At 36.8% G+C, this 25,987-nt stretch overlaps 1 protein-coding gene and 1 non-coding gene across 6 annotated transcripts in view; both read right to left on the reverse strand.

Annotated features, from left to right (window-relative positions):
* Positions 1–25,987, reverse strand: part of RGS7 (regulator of G protein signaling 7) — a 502,597-nt gene that overhangs the window by 360,610 nt on the left and 116,000 nt on the right. The window lies entirely within an intron of this gene.
* LOC119245343 (U1 spliceosomal RNA) lies at positions 19,955–20,116 on the reverse strand. Its single transcript, XR_005125280.1, has one exon. It is a non-coding gene; the product is annotated as a U1 spliceosomal RNA (small nuclear RNA).

Raw genomic sequence — 25,987 nt, forward strand, 5'->3', positions numbered from 1 at the left:
TAGAATTTCTCAAGATATTAAAAATAGATCTATCATATGATCCAGCAAATCTAATTCTAGGTATCTACCTGCAAAATTCAAAAACATTAATTGAATGGTATATACACACTCATATATTAATTACAACACTATTTACAATAGCCAAGTTATGAAAAAACTTAAGTACTCAAGATGACTAGATTGAAAATATGAGGTCGATCTACACAATGGACTATTACTCAGTTAAAAAAAAAATAAGACTTCTCAGATTTTTAAAAATATATGCATTCTTACCATTTGTACCAATACAGATGGAACTGAGGATATTTTGCCAAGTGGAATAAGTCACAAAAAGTAAAACAAATACCAGACTATTCAACTCACAAGTAGATTGTAGAGAAACAGAACAAATTGTCAGACAAGACCAAACAGAAACCAACCCTAGAAATATGACTGTAAAATGGAATCTACCAGAAAAGAAAAAGAATAAAAAGGAAAAGAGGGAAGGGCAGGAAAGAGGGAAAATGAAAGAGGGGCAGATGGAAAGAAGAGAAAGCAGGAGGAAAGAGGAAGGGAGAGAGGAAGGTTGGTTTGATGGAAAGATGATTGGGAGGGAGGAAAATGGAATCTAGGAAACAGTGACTCCAAGCAAAGGTACGTGATGCTGGACGCCCCAGCATTAGATAGCAGACCTAGAGAGCAATCTGTTCAGATTAGAGCAGGAGAATGTAAAGTTCCAAGAGGCAGGTTTCTGGGAAGAGGACCACAGAGAGAAGATTCTATCCCTGGGAATGGAAAACTAGAATATATAATGAATACAAATGTTGCAAGAAAAAAAGGAAGGTAATTAGAGACTGAGCAAAAATTAGGCAGGAAGTGTAATCCTGATTGTTCAGTGAAGTATTTTAATATAATCATAATAAACACTATTTGACTATAGATAAAGGACAACAATGTGATTACAAAAGAAGCGGCAAATAAAAGAATAAATTAAAATAGGAAAACCTAATGAGAACTGAATAAATTTGAAATTTAATGGAACTGTACTAAAGTTAATTTCCTGGCTTTGATCATTTAATTAAGTTTATACAGAATAGTAAGGGAGCTGGGTGAGGGATAAATGGAAATTTTATGTAGAATTTTTGAAAGTTTTGTAATTCTAAAATTGGATCTAAATAAAAAGTTAATTTAAAAATACCTACATAGTAGGAGTTTTTAAGGCAGTGTTTCAAAAATTAATGTCTAGTAATTAGATAGAATCAAATACAATTTCCATTTGCTTTTCCCATCTCAACTCACTGCAAAAGGCAGAACAGATGGTCTGCTGACTCTTACTTCAGGCCTCTCTCTGAGCCACTGTCCTCAAATAGTGTAACTATAGTCAAGTAAGTTGCAGGCAGAACATTTCTGAGAAAATTAACTTAGGAAGCAGACAAAGGGAAGCTTCCCACAGTAGTGCCATTTGTAAACTCTTCTCTGAACTCTGAATCCCTCACAGCACATGCTCCCTTCTAGCCAAGAGACCTCACACATGCAGATTCCACATCTACTTGCCCTCATTTCAAGGTTAGACATCCCCCGCAATACAGTCATCCAATGCCATCTGTCGTGGTCATGAGCTAGCTAAAAGCACTCTGAAACTGCCTTCCAAAGCTAATTGAGCTGCTTTAAATATTTAAAGAGACAGAAATGGAGTTGCACCAAGGATGGTTTGACTAAATATTTTTAAATGCTCTTTTCTAGTGGGTAGTAAACTACTTTCTCTCTTCTCCTTCTCAGAGAAACCCATCTCATCAGATTATCACTGTAATTGAACTGGATTGGTCTGGGAACCCTGCCATATTACATCACTGAGAGTGAGGAAGAAATGATTTCTGGGAAATCAGGAAAACCATTTTAAAATAATTTTGCCAATACAAATCTTAAAATCTGGGAATATTGAAAAAATGTATCTATGAAGATAAATATATTGAACAAACAGAATAGCATGGATTTGGCCTCCTACCTTAAAAACCTTAGGAATCAAATGTTTTAAAATATATTGTTGTGACTTTGTAGCATAACCTCTATAGTGCAATGTGTAAGACTGCTGTCAATAGTCAGAATTTTAGCTACAATAGATCTAGTTTCATCAGTTTACAAAACCAATAATCTCCATTTAATCATATTTTAGGCTGTTTTTGCTGTACTGTGCTGTCTTATACTAGGCTGACTTTACTTGAAGTTTTTGCTTTATCATCCTTAGAAATTCTTTTTTTTTTAAAAAAAAAGATTTATTTATTTATTCAAGAACCAGGCCAGATGTGCAGGAGGGTGAGAGGATTCACAGAGTGGGGAGCAGAACAGGCAGACCGACCGAAACACACTGCTGAGAGGAGCAGCGGGCAAGACAGGATTTAGTGATTTCTGTCACTAAATTGAGGCCACAAATCACACTGACTCAGATCATTACATTTGTTTTGTTTTGAGAGTGCACTGAGGTATAATTTACATATCCAACTATTGTAACTGCACAATTCAAAGATTTTTTTTATTAAGTTTACAAAGTTGAACAGTTACATGCATACACAATTTTTAGTACATTTCTATATCCCTAAAATATTCTTTGTGTTCACTCACAGGGAAGTTCGCTTCCAGACTCCATGCCTAGGAAACCAGTAATTTGTCTCTATAGATTTGCCTGTTCTGGACATTTCATGTAAATGCAATCTATTCAATCTGATTTATTGTACTTAGCATAATGTTTCAGAGGCTTCCATATGGTGTAACTTGTATCAATTGCTTGTTACTTTCTGTTACCAAAGAGTAAAATGGGTATACACAGCCCTCCTTTCATTTTGCTATTTGATGGATATCCACTGATAGATATTTAGATTGATTGGAATGTTGGCTACTATAAATAAATTTCTTTTTTTTTAAAGATTTATTTATTTATTTATACAAGCACTGGATACAATTAGAAGCGTGGGAGAGTGAGAGAATTCATCAGAGCTAGAGGGGGGAACAGAACAGGCAGACTGACAAAATACACTGCTGAGGGGAGCAGCAGGCACAGCAGGAGAGGTCTGCGTGCCATGTGGGACCCTTGCCGGTGGCCAGGGATTGAACCAGCACTGCAGAGGCTGCGGGCAGCTTTGCAGCCCAGCGTTCAACTGCTGTGCCACCAGGGGAGGCCCTATAAATAAATTTCTATGAGCATATGGGTACATATGTTTGTGTGACCATAGATTTTAAATTTGCTTAAGTGTAAAATTGTTGTGTTTTAATATAATTTCATATTTTCACTTTTTAAGAAAAATGCCAAAATGGTTTTCCAAAGCGCTTAAATTATTTAACATTGCCACTAGCAGGGGAATGCATGAGGGTATCATTTTCTCTCCACCCTCACCAACACTGCTAATATTCATTTTTTGATAATAGCCATTCTTTTGGATGAGCAGTGTTATCCCATCATGGTTTTAATTCGTAATCTCCTATTGAAACATAATGTTAAACTTCTTTTTGTGCCTTAATAACTATTCTTGTTTTTTAGTGAAACATGTATTCAGATATTTTACCATTTTTTATAATTTATTTCATTTTAACACCTAGATCAAGTTCAGATACTGCGTCTTAAATAAGAAATTGTATTTGTTTTATTTTTTAATCTAATCAGGTGTTTTCATAATTATTAAACTGTGAGTATATACACAGATAAAATGTTACTCATTGTTCAATGTTGTTCATTGTTCATGGACTCATGAATATGCAGGATCACAGTGATGATGCTTTAAGGACATCTGATGAAAAGTCTACACCAGTTTAGAGTATTATGTAAATTTCAATTATAATCTGCAATTCTCATTTTTTAGCAGCAAAAGAGGTACTATTAAAGTGGTTAATGTTTCTTTAGTCTTAACAATTATTTTTTCCTCATATTGATGAGTTGTAGAATCATCATTTTAGTCTCTTCTCATCTTTTACATTATTGCTTACATTATGGAAAACTGGGCTGCTTTTTTAAAAAATCTGGCAATGTCTAAATTTATTTTAGAGCAAGAACAATATATAGCTGTCATCTGGGACTTTTTAAAACAATCTTAGCTGGGTTGAGAATATAGCATTAAGAGCTCTTTTGTTTTGTCCAAATCAACACAATAAAGTCATCCCCGGTAACACATAAATCTATTTATAATAACACATAAATCTATTTATAAAATATAGACTATTTCCAGTATTTTCCTGTATTTAGTAACACAGGCATATATGTAATAGAAAGTACTGCTGATAGGGCAAGAGAAACCCTGACTTAGGAAGGCCCTAACTAGCCAGATATTAATATTCAAAGATTGGGTAAACAATTTAAGTCAGTAAAGCAGTAATATAGAATTCTTAAGAAACTGAGAATTATGTACTTCATTCTCCATTCTGGTTATTTCATTTATAGCTTTACTATTATCAATCACAGTTGTTTGTCTTATTTCATGGAAGAAATAAAGATTATTTGGAGTAGTACTATGAAGGTACAGGAAACTCCTATCCCAATAACAAATTTTATCCATGGAAAAAACTCAATAAAAATGCAAAAGCTTAAATAAAAGAGTACACTGGATTTCAGACATATTTATCCTAGCATTTTTTAAGAAAACTTACCAAAATTCTTCATAAAACAACAGGCTTTATAAAACATTATACAGTATTGTGTGTACAGAAGCAAATATATATTCAAGTTATTTGTCAAATTATGTGATGTGTTTCTGTCATACCCTTTCATTTCGGGAAAGTAAATAATCATCTGATTTCTTCTTACCTAACCATCTGTTGTTAGCATATTTTCGACAATAGGAGGAGAAACTAATATGCTAAATGTCAATACATTCTCCTTAAATCAGATAGTTTTTGCTATGTTTCAACATTATGGTGTAAGTCTCCCCAAAGTGGGCCTCTTATCATCTTGGTGTGGGAACTGAGTTCATCAAGGCCCTGGGAACCTCAGAAGGTCTATTAATGGTAATCATTACTTAACGAATGCAGATTGTTTGGTCAGTAAAGGCCTTGTAGTTGCTGTCCTTGCCTAAGTCCTCCAGCACCCCCTAATTGAAGAAGTGATCATCAAATCCTAAACTTCTGCCCTTCTACTCCTTCTACTCCTAAAATTCTGCTTCTTCTAATCCAAGAAGCAATCACTGTTCTCACTCTTTTTGTCACTTAGAGGAATGTAGTTGGGTCGGGGTAGGTCTCCTCATTTCTATATTTATCAGTAAACATGTTCTTTCTAAGAATCTCTACTTTCAAAGTAAAGATGCAGTCACCCCCTCCTTGTCTGTCATGTGAATTTTCCCCCTCCCCCTTCTCTGTCCTTGTGCCCCAGATCCCCAAATACAAGATTGCTGGTCTATTCCATATTCTTTAGAATTACAACCAAATGATTTCTCTACATGTATGTGTAGGGCAAGTGAAGAAACAGTTTTTTCAGGCAGCACTTCACTGTGACCTTGCAGCACAGGTGGTTAGTAGATAATACACAGCAGAGATATGGTCCACATGTGGGAAAAGCAGTCACAGCATGCTTAGAGTGGCACATGCTATAAATGTTGCTGCTGCCTGTATCTTGTCCGCTGCTGCTTTCAATAAAGACTTGATCCCCTGCCAGGAGCTTCCTGACCCTTTTATCTCATGAACCCAGGTATGTTTCTGGTTGGTGCTCCACAGTATGTTATTAAATTGATTTTTTTTAAAAAAGATTTATTTATTTATGCATATAAGAACTGGGTGTAATCCAGCGGTGCTGGGGGGTGAAAGGATTCACCAGAGAGAGTGGGGAGCAGAACAGGCAGATCTACTGAAATACAGTGCTGAGGGGAGCCGGGGCGAGGCAAGAGAGGCATGCTGCACCACATGGGTTGCTCCCTGCCTGGCTGGGGATTGAAATCATGCTGCAGCGTCTGGTGATAGCTTGATAGTGCTGTCTTTAACCTCTGCACCACCAGGGAGGCCCTATTAAATGGATTTAATAACCGATCCTTTCCTAATCTGTCTGATACTGTTCTAATGACTAGTATAGTCCAGGAAGAACGCAGCAGGGTACAGGATTATTTCTTTTGTACCCCCAAAAACGTCATGTTATTTTGCATTTATGTTAGCACATAGGGGCACTCAGAGACTCCAAACTATTAAGGGATGCATGCTCTAAAAGGCGTTCAATCATCTGCCACACGAAGGAAGCAGACTTTTATTAGCAAAGAGAAGATATTCCTAGTAATAGGTTCCTAATAAAATCTCCAGTTACCCATCCACTTATAGTTAAATGCCCAAACAGGTTCATTCTGAAATGGGATGCTTTGAGGCCTGGAAACTTGCCACAAGACTAAGTTACCTTCTGTGGAGAACTACACTAGACTGGTGAACTGCATGGCAGCACAAACCACAAGTGTGCCCTCCAGGTGAGAATGCAAAGTCACAGGAGGGAAGCTTCCACAGCATCCTGAGGGACTTAGGAGCCTCCAGCTGTTGACTCAAGACAGGTGGTAATTTGGGACGCACAGGGAGCATTACTGCTAGGTCAGGGTAGGAAAGAAGGAGAGAAGTCTTTCTCATTTTCTAAATAAATTGGCATAAGAGTTATAAGATTTCTCTATAAATTCAGAATTAGATAGTTTGCAAATATTTTCTCTCAGAACTTGCCTTGTCTTTTCAATTTCCTAATGATGTATTTTGATCCATTTTAAACTAATCATATGTATGACATAAGGTAAGGATCTAAATTCTCTGTTTTGCATGTGGATATCTAATTGTCCCAGTATTATTTGTTCAAAGCAAACAAACAAACTGTCTTATATTTCAATTGACTTTGTAGCTGGACCCCCCTCCATTTTGTATCAAAAAGTCTCCTCTAGATTAAAAATTAAAAATAAGTGGAAGTAAATTTTACCCTTTGTTCTCTCTTCCCTCTACTCCCACTTCAAGATTAACTGTTAACTGTCTCCACCTGCATTCCTGGGAACAAGGAACCTGATACTGTTGAAACCCTAATAAAAGGTTCTGTGCCCCTCAGGGGCTGACAGTGGCATCATAAACAGAAATCTGCTGATTGCTGAGAAAACTCCCTCGTGGGAAAGTCAAACACCTTGACTCATGTTGCCTAAACTGCCCAGCACCTCCTTGGACATGAGGACTTGAAGCCCTTGCTTCCCTCACATTCCTCAACACTTACTTAATCCCAGCACTCCCAGAACTGTGTTTTTGTTTGTTTTTTGGGGGGTGCCTATCCCACCATCAACCTGGATGGGCATCTTGAATAAAGTCCTCAGTGAAAAGACATTTCTCATGTTTCATAGTTCGGCTTTCTTGGTACCACTGAAAGACCTGGTTTGGTCATTTACACCTGACTTTGTGAAAAAGTAAGCATATACTTTTTATATCTTTATACCACTGATTTGTAAGTCTACTCTTAAGCCAATACCACACTAATTTTCAAATTTCTTGGATATTCTTAATTCTTTGCATTTCCAAATAAATTTTAGGATAAGTTTGTCAATTCTAGAAATAAAAAAAAAATCTACGGAGACTAAGAGTTTGTGTTGACTCTATAGATTAATTGGAGAATTACCATCTAGGTTCTATCAAGTCTTCAAGTACATAAACAAGTACATTTTTAATTTATGTGTTTCTACTTCTTTTGTTACATGTATTCTAAAGTGTTTGGCACTTTTTGACACTACTCTGAATATAATTCTGTTCTAATTTTCATTGCTGAATTATTCATTACTAGTATATAGACATGGAATTTGTTTTGTAGGTCACTGGTTTTATAAAATTAAATCATAGTTATTTCACAGAATTTGTATAATGATAAGGAAAAAAAATTCTTTGGAATAATCTCTGCTTCCTACTTTAATATCATTTTTCATCATTCGTAACTCAAAGTCTGCGTGCCCTTGCACTGAACTTTGGCGGGACACTGCAACAATATGATGTGTCTTGCTTAAATTTAACTTAAATCTCAAGTCTATACATTACCTCATCTTATAGACATTTCCTGATATTTCTCTACCTTCCCCACCACTAATCTTTCACTGTAAAATACCTATGCACATGCCATGTGCCTGCACACACACACACAAACACAGAGGTACCTGTAATGTGCACCCAGATTTCTAAAAATAGACATCTGTTATTTCTTTTCTTTATTATATTTTAAACTAAATTATATATATATACATATATATATGTGTGTGTGTATATATATATATATATATATATATAGAGAGAGAGAGAGAGAGAGAGAGAGAGACTGCGTCACCATGTATAGAAAAGCCATTCATCTTCTTCCACAGTAGCAGAACTCCCAAGTTTTCATTAGGCTCATAGCAAAAATCTAAAAATCTATCTCTTAGCCTGTCTTGCAGCTGAGTACAGCAGTGTGACTGTGTCATAGTTAGTAAGTAGGAGTTTATAAGATAGCTCCTGGAGATCTTTCTGGAAAAAAAAAAAGGGGGGGGGCATTTTTTTTCTCTTTTCCTTTGTTATCTTTTTCTTCTTGTTGTTAGCTAGAACCAGAACTGGTAGCTGAAGCTATCCTGCAGTGACTATCGTAATCAGGTGACCTAGGAAATGGAGGCCCACACAAAGCAAAACAGCAATACAAAAGGAGCTTTGGTCTCTATATAGCAGTCTGGACTCAATATAGCCTACTTCTGGACTTTCCATGAGAAGAATATTCTGCCTGATTTAAGCTACTATTTATTTGAGTCTCTGTTATCTATCACCAAACTTAGTCCAAACAGATACACCCTCACCATACCTTACTGCATCCTCACTGTTGGTATTACCCTCTTATTGCAGGGGCTTAATTTATGCTGATTTGTTGCACAAGGGTAACAAAAATATTTTTGTGGAGGAGATGAACAAACTTCTTGGCATATCAGTTAATCTCATGTTGCACCATACAGTCACCAAAACTATTTCCAGATTTTTAAAACCATAATATTTGAAGTGTCAAATTTGTCCTTAAAATATTTGTGTTTTGGGCCTCCCCTGGTGGCGCAGCGGTTGAGCACTGGGCAGCCTCTGCAGCGCCGGTTCGATCCCCAGCCGCCAGTGAGGGTCCCACATGGCGTGACAGACCTCTCCTGCTGTGCCCACTGCTCCCCTCAGCAGTGTATTTCGTCAGTCTGCCTGTTCTCTTCTCCGCTCTGGCTCTGGTGAATTCTCTCACCCTCCCGTGCTTCTGACTGTACCCAGTACTTGTATAAATAAACAAACAAACAAATAAATAAATAAATAAATCTTTTAAAAAATGATTTTCATGTTTTTAAAATCTAATTCACATTTTATTTATCAGAATATTAAAAATATGAGTTTTGATATAACAGAAAAAAGTGACTACATAAATGATACCATGGATATTTAAGAAAGAGAAGGCTGTAATTGAATACAATAATACATATCACAAAGTCAATATTGTTAGTAATAATGTGTCAGTCATTGAACAATTTGAATCCATATTTGGAAAGCTGAGATTCAGAGAGCTATGGGATGATACAGTTAAACATACCACGGATGCTCATTTCTCTTAAAACCTTGTTATTCAATCCTAATAAGGATGTCTGCATACCAATATCACGCAATATCACATATAGTATGATATTTATTTCTTGATTTTTGTATTTCTAGTTTAAAAACACATTAGTTACAGGCAAGGAAGGCCTCCTACCTCATTAATTTATGTACATTATTAGTCACTAAGCCATAAATCACGTTTGTGCTGGGCATGTTTTGATTTGACAGACGAAGAATCCGGAATTAGGCAAACATAGGTAGAAGCTTCCAACATTATTATCAAATTTAAGTTATATTCACTAAAGAAGCAATATGAGTTTGGTTTGAATTTACAGCTGAAATAGATTAAAACTTGGACATGGGGTTGAACAGAAAAACTTCCCGTATGTCAAGGCTCAACATAATTTTAATACCAAAAAAAACAATCCATGTTTATCTTCAATGTATATAAATTTCAGGAGTAAAACCTATGATCTGTTAAAGTTACAAATAAAAGCTATCTTCTTTCTTCCCCAAAGTTATTCTTTGTCCCTTTATTTCATTATATAACATTTCCCATGAGCGTAGGCCAAGCAAAATGTACATCAAGCACTTATAAATGGTCTTTTTTGAGAAAGTGATTTAAGGACACAGATAAGTAGGTCAGAGCTTATTGTGCAAAAACTGGAAAGAAAAAAAATACAGAAAATTATTAGCTAATAAGCCAACTCTAAGTACCACAAAATAGAAACCTGCTTTTTTTTATGGTCACATTCGAGAAACATTCAAGAATCAGAATTACTTCTGGAGCACAGAATTATTAAATCCCAGATAAGAATATTTAATTAAAAACTAATTTATAATACAGAAAGTAAAATTTAGGGAAAAATAAAATTTTGGGCCTCAGCTCATACCTATCTTTGTCCAGATTTAAATGAAAATGACACTAGGCAGGAAAATAATAGCCAGTTCTGCCTGACTGAGGAGCACCTGCCTCTGACCAACTGTCCACGTATATCAAACCTCATTCACACAGATACTGTTTCCTTTGGAGGCCCCATCAGGACTCTTATTTGAAAATCTCCATTATTAGAGGCATATTTTATATTCCTATGTTTTTCTAATATAAACCACAGGTCTTAATTGCAAGTGACTATACAGAAAATAAATGAAGAAAACCGGACAGAGTTAAAATAACTTATTAAAATTAAGAAATGCTCTTTGGTACTGGATGATGATTCCACCAGAAAAGCAAGGGAGAGGACTGGGGTAATCAGACAACCCTAGCAGTTTCACTATAGTCTTATATACTGTGTCTAAATGCTTTCTGAGGAAAGGATAGTGCATGATACACTCCTGGACATAAATGCCCAAGTGTAATTTGTGCCAGCAAAGATATAAGTATGGTTTTTCATATGTTCTGAAATCCTCTGGAAACAAAGGGTGGCTTGCTCTTCTGAGAATTCCAGCCAGCTTGGGCAAATCAGAATTATCACGGTCTTTGCACATATCCTGAAATTAAAAAGTCTTCCTGCAGAAGCCAAGAAGTCCATAAGTAAAGACAGTCCATGGGACTAAGCCTGGCAGCTGAGGGACAATTCACTTCCCCTGCTCATCCCTTGGGCCCTCACATGCACTGCGAGAAAACACAGCGCAGCATGTAAAGCGTGACAGAGATGGAGGGGTGCTGTCGGACCAGGAGCTATCTGCAGCCTGCCAACCTAAACCTACACGATCTTATATAATCTGTCCCTCTTCCTCTCTCTCATTTGCACATGTGCTTTTAGCGATATAGGGAGTAGAAGCAGAAAGAAACTGAAGCAGGAGTGGCTACAACTGCTGCCTGAAAATACTATGATCATGTGCAGGTAGGTCTTGGTGACTATCATGTGGTTTGCTTTCAGCAAACCATATGGGACCAGCAACTTTGTACCATCAAAACACCTTAAGGACAACTTTACTATGTATACTTCCTGTTGCCCCAAGAATGTATTTATTTATTTATTTATTTATTTTAGATTTTTATGTATGTATATATTTGTTTGTTTGTTTGTTTGTTTATTTATACAAGCACTGGGTACAGTCACAAGTGCTGGAGGGTGAGGGAATTCACCAGAGCCAGAGCGGGGAACAGAACAGGCAGACTGACGAAATACATTGCTGAGGGAAGCAGCAGGCGTGGCAGGAGAGGTCTGTCATGCCATGCGGGACCCTCACCAGTGGCCAGGATCGAACCAGTGCTGCAGAGGCTGCGGGCAGCTTCGCAGCCCAGTGTTCAACCGCTGCGCCACCAGAGGAGGCCCGCCCCAAGAATTTAAATAAATTTACTAACCCTCATTTAACTCATTCCACTATAATCTATTGACTGTCCCACAAGGAAACAGAATTAACAAAGAAAATTAAGAATTTTATGAAATAAATATAGGTGTAACATACAGAAATGTTAAAGGTGGAAAACAGAGAGATGAGACACTAAAAGTATGATGAGTTTTTGAGATGTGTAATAGAACATTTCTAATTGCCCATATTCGACTGTCCACTTAGCATCCGAAAAGCTCTTAGACTCATTTATAATCCTCATTGCCACTATATTGACTCCATGTCATTAACCTCTCTTGTTCTAATCTAGATGACAGCATCTTTTAATTGACCTCCTTGTCTCCAATGTGAACTCATCCAAGATGTTCTCCATCCAACATGCAGAATGACCTTTATAAATTAAAATTCTAATTGTGTCTCTCCTCCATCTAAAATCCTTCAGTATCTTCTTCTGACAGCCTTCCAGGAGAAAGCACAAAAATTCCAAACTTTTAGTGTCTTTTTCACATCCCTATATAAACTGACTTTTTAAAAAAAGATTTATTTTTATTTATTTATGCATACAAGAACAGGGGTACAGGCCAAAGATGCAGGGGTTGAGAGGATTCTCCAGAGACAGAGTAGGGAACAGAACAGAAAGACTGACTGAAATACACTACTAAAGGGCAAGACAGGAGAGGTCGGCTGCGCCATATGGGTTAGCTCCCTGCCTGGGGATTGTACTCATACTGCAGGGGCTGCTGATAGCTTGATAGTGCTGAGACTTAACCCCTTGTGCCACCGGGGAGGTCCTAAACTGATTTTTTTTCTGCTCCAGACAAATGAACTATTTGTATTACCCAAATATGCCAGATCTTGGATGTCTCCATTTCCTTCCACTAGTCACTCTTTTTGCCAAGTACGAACTGTCCTTGTTCTTAGTGAAGATCAGTCATTCTCAAGGGATAGCCGCAGTATCAACAAGGGGAGATTTCACCCAGACCTTCTAAATCAGAAATGGGATCAAGAAACTGAAAACATGAATACTGTACATCTCATATACCTGTGTTTATCACACTTATGTTAGAGAAGACAAAAAATATAAAAGTGCTAGAAGAAAAAAGAAAAAAAATCTTAAAAACATTACTACCATATTTAGCACACATGTGGCAGGAGTGAAGAGCATTAGGTTGCTTTTTCAGGATAAAACAGAAGTGGCTGTTTTAGAGTCAATGAATAATTAGCAGGGCCCCACGGCCCTAGGAGTCCAATAAACATTATGGAAACCAGTTCTGCACCTCAACTGTCCTAGGAGGTCAAATGCTCCATTCTCACCATTTCACAGAAGATGAACATGAGATCCAACAAGTAGAAATGGTTTGCTCAGTATCAAACATGGGGTCAGGGGAAAATTGAAATTGGAGTGTTACGGGAAAAATGCTGCATTGAAAAACAGCTGAGACTGGATGGACAGCAAAGTTGCATGATAAGCATGAAAGTGCCGCACTTAATCTTTCAGTGACTTGATGTTGTGGTTTAATCACCCTGCCACCAGAAGTGACACCCTGTGTGGGGTATATGATTCTAACCATCTAGCTCAAGTAAATGATAAGCAGGATGGAGCTAGAGAGTTTGTTCTTTAAACACGGTGTCAATATGTACATATGAGTGTGCAAACACTATTTGTAAGAAAATGATGCATATCAGCTTCAAAGAGGATGCTGTTTCTAAGGTAGTAAGGATATGAAAGAGTAGATCTCAGAAATTTGTCCACTAAATGTGCATTTAATTTTAAAGATAACAAATAAAGATTTATAGACAATGCATGACTATATATCCTATGTTCAGGAATTTTACACATGATTATATAAATATATACATAATATAAACATATATTATATATAAACTATATATTATATATGGGGAGAGAGAGAACATTAGGACTTTACAGGTATACTTGCGATTGTGCTTTATCATGCTTTGGTTTGTGGCAATGCCATGGTGAACAAATCCATCAGAGACATTTTTCCAATAACAGGCTCCAGTAATGTGCTCGTTTTTCCAATAACATGCTTATTTAATTAGGGTACGTATAATACTTTTTGACATTATGCTATTGTGCACTTAACATATTATATCATAGTGTAGCCATAATTTTTATATGCACTAGAAACCAAAAAATCTGTAACTTACTTAATTGAGATGTTTTCTTTATGGCAATGCTCTGGAACTGAACCGATAACATCTGTGAAGTGTTCATATATTCAACACAGATCTATACTTAGGAATAGAATTATAACATCAAACATATAGTAAAATTGTTACAAGACAGTGCTACTTAAAACATTAAGCTATGATCTTTTAATAACATTATTTTAAGTTACAACATGAAAAATAAAGGAAAGTGCTATTACTTGGGGATAAATATTAATGTAAACAAATCACTTCTCTGCTTCCTGAACTACCTCAACTCCCTTAAACAGGACAACTCCTTTTGGCTTCTTGGGCTTCAGGGAACCTGACATCAAAATGCCAACATTTCTTCATTTACTTCACAGGTAGTAAATGTGCCATCCTCAGGAGGTCAGAACTAATTAAGAAGAAGATCTCAGCTCCCCAGCACTCAGCCTCCCAGCACTCCCAATCAGCTACAATCATCTGTCTGCTTCCCTCCAGATCCTCTGCATCTCTTAGGAAAAATGCATTTCCTAACAGGAGAAGCTTCACACTTGATAAACCAAGTAAAAGAAACAGCCCTTCTCTGACATGTTGGCCACATCTAGCCTCCTGATTCTAAGCATTGTTTTATTTTCTATTAGCAATGCCTTAGAAAATAAGGTTGGCTCAGTATTTCTTGAGGTATAAATTATTCAGAGTTGTTTTCAAAATTTATCTCAACATTCCATGAATGGGAAGAGTGCATGTCTATGGAGTTGCCCCCTTTCAAAGTGGGGCTGCTTTGCCTTTCTCTACTGTCTCCTGAGAGTTCTCAGCAACCTTGTGGAAGAGCCAGATGTGTCCCAAAAGTACCTTTGGGAGTTTGGTGATCTTAAAGAACTTCCTTCGCTCTTCAAGGGTGTATAAGCCATATAAGATCTTTACATCCCACCTTTATGAACAATGACTCAGATCCTGGAGTCAATGTATGCATGTTTCCACACATGTTAATAGAATACCAGACCTCTATTTTCTATGTTTCTAAGAAGCCTATTTGTTTATGTGGTTACTGCCAGAAAAGCAGCAATCAAGGAAGAATTTAATGTATTTTATTTTCTCACTAGTAATGACATGCTTTCTTTCTGAAATTTATTTTCTAAACATTTGTGATTTCTTTTATTTCTCTTGGATTCCCTTTTGTGCCTTTTGTTTACTTCTCTCCCACACCTCTTCCTCAACCCAACCATGATTTCTATCTTTATCCTACTGAAGGTGACATAATCAGATACTTACACCTGGCATTTAAACTGGAGAAGCAGAGCTGATGAGCCTCATCTTAATTATTTGGGAAATTTAATTAAAATGTAGCTCCATATTGGGCCTCCCTGGTGGTGCAAGGGGTTAAGACGCAACCTATGAAACTAACTGCAGCCTCTGAAGCATGAGTTCCATCCCCAGCCAGGGAGATACCCACATGGCACAGCAGACCTCTCCTGACTTGCCCGCTGCTCCCCTCAGCAGTGTATTTCAGTCAATCTGCCTGTTCTGTTTCCCACTCTGTCTCTGGTGAATCATCTCACCCACCCCCCACACCTCTGGCCTGTACCCCAGTTCTTATATGCATAAACAAATAAATCTTTAAAAAAATAAAGTTCTATCCTTATACACCCTCTCCTTTCATAGTCAATAAGTCACCAAGCACCAGGGATTCTTCCTTGTAAGAGTTCATAGGTAATAAATTGTTATTTTAAGTGCAATTGGAAATCAGTTTGTTTTTTTTAGCAGGAAGATGACATAATTAACTTTTGAAAGATCACTCTGGCTTTTAGGGGTTACAAGAATGGAAACATACGGACCAGCTGGGAGATTAATACAATTATTTCACAGTCAGAACTAGAAGAGAAAGTAATAGATTTGGGATCTATTTTGTGAGGTGTCAACATGACTATAGTTAATGGTTTAGAATGAAGAGAATGGGGATGGGGAGAAAAAGGGATAAATCAAGAAATATATTTAGATTTCTATTTGGGCAACCAAATTGTTAGAATTGCTCTTGAATAAAATAGGGAACAGGGGCCTCCCCGGTGGCGCAGCGGTTGAGCGCTGGGTTGGGAAGCTGCCGGCAGTCTCTGCAGCGCCGGTTCAATCCCCGGCTGCTCCCCGGCCTCGGGAGGAGGGTCCCACATGGCGCGCAGACCTCTCCTGCCGCCCGCTGCTCCCCTCAGCAGTGTACTTCAGTCCTTCTGCCTGCTCTGCTCCCCGCTCTGGCTCTGGTGAATTCTCTCTCCCTCCCGTGCTTCTAACTGTACCCAGTGCTTGTATGTATCAATCAATCAATCAATAAATAAATCTTTAAAAAAAAAAAAAATAAAAAAATAAAATAGGGAACAAAGACAGAGGAGAAGGAGAGGAAATCAAGAGTTCTGTTTTGGTTCCCTTCTGATCTAGACATCCATTAAATATTCAAATAGAAATGAATAAGGATAGTCACTTTTTTTTTTTTTTGTGGAAGGCAAGAATCTGAAAACAATAAAATTGGAGCATCCAGCAAAGATATTTTTTATTATAAGAAGTGACTCTTGATTCTGTTTTGGAGGCAACACATTTTATTACTGAGAGAATTTTTTTATTTCCCAGAGGATCATAAAATATGCAAATACTCAGCAGAAATCTTTCTGGATGCAGAGGTGGTAGAAGACAAAAATAATGAAACATGATACCGTAAAAGAGCTACTTTGTGTTGGGTAGATTTGTGTCTGCAGATTGTATCTCTTAAAACAAACTTTTGTTTCCAAGTATGGAATTAGACTGACCTATACAACTGTATGTTATTATTTTCCTAAGAAATGGTGTCTTTGGTGATGGACTTTGGTTGAAGATAGCGTGGAATATCTATCTTCAACCAAATAGGAATTGATATTCCAAACAATAGCAGGAAGGATATGTAAGCCACAGAGTCTACTTGAAGGTGAGACATAACTGTAAACAGGAATGGAACCTGGTTCAATTTAGTCTACCTGTATTTTTCTAATTGTGTGTATTTCTAGAAAATAACTCAGGCATTGAAAAAAATGTACTGTTGCTTCACTATTGTGATTTAGCATAATTGTGTGATTGAAATCCTGGGACTACATAATGTACTGGTACTGTAAGTAGAAGATGAAATTTCTTCTGAAGGAGATAATTTCACTGTCATATTCCAATGAAGAGATTCATTCCAGTATTGATACACTTTAGGAAAGCATGTATTAAACTACAACAAATAGAGAAAAGATGTTCCTCTTGCTTAGAGACCTAGAGGAGAGGTATGGCTCTAGCCATTATTGGGGAATATCTGCATGTAAACAATCCGCTAGCAGTAAATATATCGACTTCTGCAACATGGCAGTAGAGCAGAATCTAAAGGTTCTGGCCATGTCAATGGTCATATCTAGTAGACATTATATTAATAAATGGTTCTTTTTTTTAAGATTTATTTATTTATTTATACAAGCACTGGGTACAGTCAGAAGCGCGGGAGGGTGAGAGAATTCACCAGAGCCACAGCGGGGAGCAGAGCAGGCAGAGGGACCGAAGTACACTGCTGAGGGGAGCAGCAGGCAGCAGGAGAGGTCTGCGGGACATGTGGGACCCTCCTCCGGTGGCTTGGGAGCAGCTGGGGATCGAACCAGCGCTGCAGAGGCTGCGGACAGCTTCGCAACCCAGCACTCAACCACTGTGCCACCAGGGAGGCCCAATAAATGGTTCTTTTTGTTGTTGTTTTCTTCTGTTATCACTAACATATTATGGAATTATGTAGTTGTAATAATAGGACCAAAGCATCATCAATCATTTCTTTGAAAGAGATGGTCACATGTTGTTGTTCTTTACCAGAAGTGCCAGGACAGGAAGCCCAGGATGAGGCCTTGTAATAGCTTTCTTGACATAACACAATCATTTTAGTGGTGTGTGGGACCATGAAAAATAGCCTTAAATTCAATTTAACTAGCATTAACCTAGGTTCCTTTTCCTAATTGGAAACAAAACAAAACAAAACAAAAAACGAAAGGTTGGGGGCAGATGGCAATGACAGATTTCCTAATTATCTTTAGAAAGCTTAATGAGAAAATAATTTTAAAATCGTAGTTTTGGGGATGAAATGCAAAAAGAATGCCTTGTATCAATGTATTTGTTTTATAGGCTCAACATATAAATTCTGGATTCATGTTCCATATGCATGTTGCATGAATGTGTATTCTACAATAATTGACTACTATGAACTCTCAACATTGTCAAATTGAGAGATAATGTCAATCAAGTCTCTGTATTCTCAAAATTTTTCATCTACTTGTTCTCTCAGTGACTGGAAAGTAATTTCAAAAAGTTTGGTCTTTGTCCTTTATTTTCCAAAAATTTTTCTTTATATATATTAAAGTTATTTTGTAAGGTGCATTAACAATAAAAATCATTATGAATCATAAGATTGACCTTTTAATCATTATCTTACTTATTTATTCATGGTAACTCTCCTTGTCTTGAAATCTACTTTGATATTTATATAACTAAGCAAGTTTTCCATTTATAATGGGTTTCCAGTGATATACTTTTTGGTCCACTTACTTTTAATTGATTTGTATCTTTATATTTAAAATACATATATGTAGATATAAAATGGTTGATTCTTGCTTTTTTTAATTGTCAAAGAATTTTTGCTCTTTTAGATAAAGTATTTAAAATCTCTAGTCCATTTACAATTATGTAAATAATGATATAGTTATATTTCAGTACCATCTACTATCTTTTAATTTGGTTCCTCTTGCCTTTCTTTCATTCTCACTCATTCCATATAGTCTAATGTATTCCTATCTCCTCTCATGAATTCCACCCAAGGTTGATTGAAATATAATTGATATATAATATTGTGTAAATTTAAGATGTACAATGTAATTATTTGGCACACATATATAATACAAAATGATTACCACATTAGGGTCACATATATCATTTCACATAAATACCTTGTGTTTGTGTGGTGAGAATATTTAAGACCTATTTTCTCAGAAACTTTTTAAGTATATAATAAATGGTAAATACTTACCCTACTTTAGCATCGGCATTATACATTGTTTCCATTTCTAATAGGGCCCTAGAATGGTGCATTAAGAAGGATAGAGGTTATTCTTTTTTAAAAAAGATTATTTATTTATGCATACAAGAACTGGGATACAGGCCAGAGATGCAGGGGGGTAAGAGGATTCACCAGAGACAGAGTGGGGAAAAGAACAGGCAGACTGACTGAAATACACTGCTGAGAGGAGCAGTGGGTGAGACAGGAGAGGTATGCCTCACAATGTGGGTTGCTCCCTGGAGGGCTGGGGATCAAACTCATGCTGCAGAGGCTGTGGTTTGCTTCATAGTGCAGTGCTTAACCCCTTGCGCCATCAGGCCTCAAGGATAGAGGTTATTCTGCATGGACCTTGGAGCAGAGAAGATTGGGTCTGCTATGGCGGCTGAAGCATACTGCCTATCTTATCCTCAGGATTACTGTCTTGGTGAGAAATCAGCAGTACTCATTCTCTGAAATTATAACTTTCCAGACACTTAGAAGTAAAAATCCCAAATCAAATAAAGGCCGGGAGCAGAAATCTAGTGATTTTCTTTCTAGTCTGAGCATCAAGTAGGATTTTACCTGTTCTTCTATCTGATTTTATGCAACTTAACTCCAGAATCCTAAAAACAAACAATATTATTACTAATAACTCTGAGTGAGAACCACGGTCATTTACTAGGCATGTAACACAATATTAGTAAGATATAAGCAGTAGATTCTAGTAAGTCTCTACATTTCTTCTCACTCATAGATAGGTGAGAAAGGAAACTCAGTATGGCCAGGAGAGTGGCTTTGATCTGATTTGAATCTCCCTGTTATGAGTTTGTGTTCTACATAGTTCAATGTGAACCTGACATCATTACTTCATGCCTTGTGAAGGCTCCCTTCTTGCTATAATCTTTTTTTTTTTCCAGGGGAGAGCGCGAATGCAGTCCCCACTACCACAAATTATACAGTCGAGTTTCCCACATGTGGGCAAATCGCAGGGAGCAGCACATCCGGAGTGCAGTGGGCAAGCCTCGCCCTAAGAGAACCACCTTCATGATCGTGGTGTCTCCCCTGCCAGGTAAGTATTCTTGCTATAATCTTTAAGACATGAACATCCTTTTGAGCATTCTAATAGTAGAAAAGAGGGTTTAAATTCCATTCAACAAAAATCACTTTCTTTTTGTAGTGGAAATGAAAATGGATCTCTCATTGCGCAAGCAGCACAGATGAAAAATCACTCCCTTTGTTCCTCTAACAAATAGCACCTGTCAATATAATTGACATTTGATAACTTTATGCTTACTATTGAGTCAGTTATATACATTGGCCAAAGTAGATGTTTCCTCTCTTTATAATTCTGTTTCATGGCACATGAGGTTCACAACAATAATGTGGGGTGTATAGATATTGAAAATTTCCCCTAGGGTTTCTGGATCTATGGTCCTTCCCCTTGCACATTATAAAACTAATGATTTTGAGGTTAGAAGTGTAAAAGCTACCTCTTCGGTCTGTCAAGAAGTCAAAAAAGATGCAGTCAGAGATAAAGCCGATTTTACAAACAAGGTTGAAAGTATCCCATGTTGTAAAAACATGGAGGCAAGAACTAAGCAGAGGTCACGGTTTTTGGCGATTAATGGGTATTGTTAAGAAATGCATTGCGATGCTGTGTTGAAAGGGGGCAAGGAAAACATGGGAGTAGCTCAAGGATTATGGTTGTAGTAATAAGATTATGTTTGTACATAATAGAATCCAAAGAAAAGAGTTTTTCTTGAGATGTATCTTAGTCCCTTTTTAAACTGAATAACCTAAACAACAAAAATGTCTCTCATGGTTGTGGAGCCTGGGATCCAAGACCAGGGTGCCAGCATGGCTGAATTTATTGAATGGTTTCTTGTCTTCCTATGGAGAGAAGAGAGAGATCACTAATACCAGTCATTCCACTCATGATCTACTCACCTCCCAAAGGACCCACTATCAAATACCATCACACTGGGGAATAGAATTTCAACATATGAACTTTGAGGGGATGAAAACATTCAGTCCATATAAAGGATGTCCTCAAACTTCTACATTACTGTTCTAAGGCTTTATTTCAGAACACCTTGAAAAAAAGTTAAAACAACCAACTGAAATTTTGCCAAAGTACAAAAATTTATAATAAAAATTTTCAATGTTTAAGGTTGCCATGTACAGTCTTAGGTAATACGGAGAAGACATCAATTCCTTCCTTCAAAATGCTCATGATCTAATTTAAAAGAAATATCAATGAAATTAAAATTCCCTCTGTGGAGTAAAACAAGAGTTTCATTCTATCCAAAACAAGAGTCAAACATCAATATTTGATTCAGAAGGTCTATAGCCCTATAGTTAAGGAGATTTGCCACCTCCCAATTCTTTCTACTCACATTCACAAATGAGAGAAAAGGACAGTTATTGTAACTTGGCTCACAGATAAGGAATCAAAAGTGCAGAAAATTGAGATGCTTTGTCAGATTTATACAGAAAGTATACTTGAATTGGAATTACCTTTTACTCTACAAGCCCAATTATTAAATATGTGGCTCGAACTCAGATACTTTACTATTATTTAAAACATAAAATGTGTAACTCCATGCAGGTAGAAAGACACTGTATATCAAAAGTTCCTAAAAATCTAGATTTCTTGAAAATATGAGATACAATTAGAGTCTCATATTTACAGGTCACTGTACCCTAAAAAAGGGAGAATACACATTTTTCTCAAGTGCACATGGAACATTCTCCAAAATAAACCACATTCTGGGACACAAAACAAATAGCAACAAATTCACACAGACAAAAATCATACCTAGCATCTTCTCAGATCATAAAGGTATCAAAACAAAATCCTTTAATACATGGAGATTGGACAACAAAACACACTAGTAAAAGACTACAGGATTAATGAAGAAATCTAAGAAAAAAATTTTTAACGCTCAATACAAATGAGAATAAGCACACTAATATACAAAATTTATGGGATGCAACAACAGCAGTACTCTGAAAGGACTATAGAGTAATACAAATCCATATCCAAAAGCAATAAAGACCTCAAATGAATAACCTTCTTTCTCAACTCAAGGAATTAGAAAAATAAAAACAAACAAATCTGAGATCTAGTCAAACATAAATAGTAAGTCAAAGCAGAATAAATGAAATAAAAATTAATAAACAGCCAAAAGATCAATGAAACCAAAAGCCAGTTCCTTTAAAAAAAAATAAAATAAACACAATAGACAAACCTCTAGCAAGGCTCACCAAGAAAATAAGGGAGGCATTGAAAATAAATAGGATAATAAGAAAAAAGGAGAAATCAAAACAGATGCTGCAGAAATTCAGAGGATAATTGGCAACTACTATGGATATCTATATGATCGCATATTCAATAACTTAGAAAAGATGGACAAATTCTTAGAATTATACAATTATCAAACACTGAGTAAGTAAGGAATAGAAACCTTGAAGAAACCCATCACAAGCTAGGACATTTAAACAGTAATCAAGCTTCTCCAAGAAAACAAGAGTCCAGGACCAGATGGGTTCCACAAGTGAATTCTGCCAAAACTTCAAAAAAGAACTAATGCCCGTTTTGACCAAACTCTTCCCAAAAATTTTTTAAAAAGGAATACTTCCAAACATGTTTATGAGGCCAACATTACTCTAATACCAACACCAAATAAAGACACCACAAAAGCAGAAAATAATAGGCCAATCTCTGAAATGAACACAGATATAAAAATTCTTAGTAAAATTGTAGAGAATTGAAACCAGCAATGCAATAAAACTGTGAGGGATAAAGCTAAGGGAAATAAGTCAGAAGGAGAAAAATAAATACTGCACAGTGCCATTAATATTTGGAATATAAAGCAACTAAACTAAGAGTCAGAAAAAAACAAGGTTAAAACTAAGCGTTGATAGCTGACCAAGGAACTGAAGCACCAAGGTGGGGAAGTGTTGGGGGAGTGGTAAGAAAAATGAGGGAAGAAAGCACAATGGACTATGATAGTGTACTGTGGGTGATATGGTGGTGGGTGCACTACAGTGGCAATAATTGATCTAAATAGCACCTCAATTAAAAATAAAAATCAAAAACTAGAATCTCACTTCACAGTTAATTTGGTAAAGTGAAAATAAAACAAGTAGGGAAAAACAGATGACACAAATACCAATAAAATAAAATCCAGGTGTGTCTATATTTTATTTTTTTTTTTAAGATTTAGTTATTTATTTATACAAGCACTGGGTACAGTCAGAAGCACGGGAGGGTGAGAGAATTTACCAGAGCCAGAGCAGGGAGCAGAGCAGGCAGACTGACGAAATACACTGCTGAGGGGAGCAGTGGGTGGCAGGAGAGGTCTGCACACCATGTGGGACCCTCGCCCAGCGGCCTGGGATCGAGCCAGCGCTGCAGAGGCTGCGGGCAGCTTTGCAGATGAGCGCTCAACTGCTGCGCCACTGGGGAGGCCCCAGGTGTATCTATATTAATATCTTGTAAGTTACACCATTTTACACCAGTGCCAGAAGGAAAATAAAATAAAAATAATCGAAAATGAGAATGTATTTGACAATATAATGACCAAGAATTTCTAAAAATAAAAATGAGACGGCCTCCCCTGGTGGCGCAGCGGTTGAGCGCTGGGCTGCAAAGCTGCCCGCAGCCTCTGCAGCGCCGGTTCAATCCCCGGCCACTAGTGAGGGTCCCACAGGGCGCGACAGACCTCTCCTGTTGCGCCAGCTGCTCCCCTCAGCAGTATATTTCGGTCAGTCTGCCTGTTCTATTCTCCGCTCTGGCTCTGGTGAATTCTCTCACCCTCCCGTGCTTCTGACTGTACCCAGTGCTGGTATAAATAAATAAATAAATCTTTAAAAAAATAAAAAAATAAATAAAAATGAGAAACACCCACTGGAAACATATCATTGAGAAAATGCAAACGATACAAAAATTTACACCATAACATCTTACAGTGAAACTTAATAAAAAAACATGAACATAAAGAATAATTTAAATATCTCTACAATGTCACAAAATTATAGAAAAATAGAGTATTATAAAAAATACTATTGGAAAGAAAAAAACTGATCACTTAAAAAAGAACAAGAATGAAATTAATAGTACAATGATTACAACAGGCATTGCAGCAATACTTAATAGATGCTGAAAAAAAAACTGAGTGTGCTGGGTTCTTGGTAAATATCAGCTGCCTTGCTTGGTGAATGCCGATTCTGGGAAGCAAAGGAGTACATGGTACCTATTTATCTGATTTCCTGATAACTTGTAGATAATTCTGTATAAAGCTGATATGAATGCACTGGATAGCATCTCCTATTGTTATTTCTTTTAATGATATGGTTGTTTGATATTAGATAACAGCATTTTGAAAGCATTAACTAAGGAATAAAGGGGCCTATGGAAACATTATCTTGCTGATGTGAAGAATAATCCTTTAGTGTCAATAGAAATTATGACTGTATACACCTTTTGCCCCTAAGCTGAAGGAAGGACCAGAAATGAGTCAGTTTCTGCCAGGCAACCTCAAAGATATTATGTAACTCGGACTGCTTATCTCATACAAATATTATATACAACAAATATACTACGGAAGATGAAATTAAAACCTTAACCATTCTAAAAAGCAATCTGACAGTGCTTCACAGAATTGAATATTTATAATCCATCTAATCCAATAATCACATACTTTGTTTAGATTTATATCAGAGAATGTTTTTGGTTTGTATAAAAGGTCTATAAGGGACCATGTTGCATTTGTTTATTGAATATGTATGTGGCAGTTAAGAGCTGGGGGCAAGCTGTACATTCATCTCTATGTTAATAGGAAAGTTAAATTCTGTGGATGTATTTCTCTTCAATGCCATGTATTTAGAAACCACAAATAAAATATTTCTAAAACAGATAAATATTAGAATATGTTTTTTCTAACAAAAAATGGGAAACTGAAGTTACATAGCACATTATTATTAGTAGTAGTATTTGAAATTAGAAACAAATACATTTGAATTATACATCAAATACATGTGAATAGATGACTATTTTAGATTTTATGGAACATTTTATATGACTGGAAAACATGCATTAAGAAAATAAAATAGGGCCTCCCTAGTGGTGCAGCCGGTTAAGCGCAGTGCTGTGAAGCTGTCCGCAGCCTCTGTGGTGCAGGTTAGATCCCGGCTGGCCAGGGAGAATCCCACCTGGCAGGCAGACCTCTCCTGTCGCGCTTGCTGCTCCCCTCAGCAGTGTATTTTGTCACTCTGCCTGTTCTGTTCCTGCTCTGTCTCTGGTGAATCATCTCACCCTCCTGTGCCTCTGGCCTGTACCCCAGCTCTTGTACAAAAAAAGAAAAAAAAAATCTTAAAAATAAGTAAAATAAAATAAATTCAAACAAGAATATATCCTCATACACAGCAATGACAATAATTTGCCATAACTGGTGAGTTTGGATCTGGGCAACTGACATTCTCCCAATAGCCATGAATGGGAAATAGTCAAAGGGCCCAAGAACAGATGATTACATAAAGAAGATGACATAACTTATGCTCTGAAAACAGAATGGTGGTTACCAGATGGAAAGGAGGAAAGTTGAGGGAGAAGATTGGGTGTTGACATTTTTGAGGAGCACAGTGTGAGGTGAGATACTATACACCTGAAACAAATTTAGTGTGTAAACTAAACTTACTTAAATTTTTAAAAAATGTGGTTTATATACACCATGGGAAAAAATAGAGTCTATTAACTATTTATTGAGACTATATCCACGATTTGTATATTCTGGGTTGAGAATTCTTTTTTTATTTCATCCCATTCACTTTGATTTATGGAATCTGGAAAGACTTCCCTTTTTTTATAATGAAGTAGAATTAATAGTAGGACGTCAATAATCTCAGAGAATCTCAGTTCTCTTATGAAAATGAGAGAAAGCCTTA

The sequence above is a fragment of the Talpa occidentalis genome, unplaced genomic scaffold (assembly GCF_014898055.3).
Source record: "Talpa occidentalis isolate TD23 unplaced genomic scaffold, MPIMG_talOcc4v2.1 talOcc4.14, whole genome shotgun sequence".
In the NCBI taxonomy this organism is placed as follows: Eukaryota; Metazoa; Chordata; class Mammalia; order Eulipotyphla; family Talpidae; genus Talpa; species Talpa occidentalis.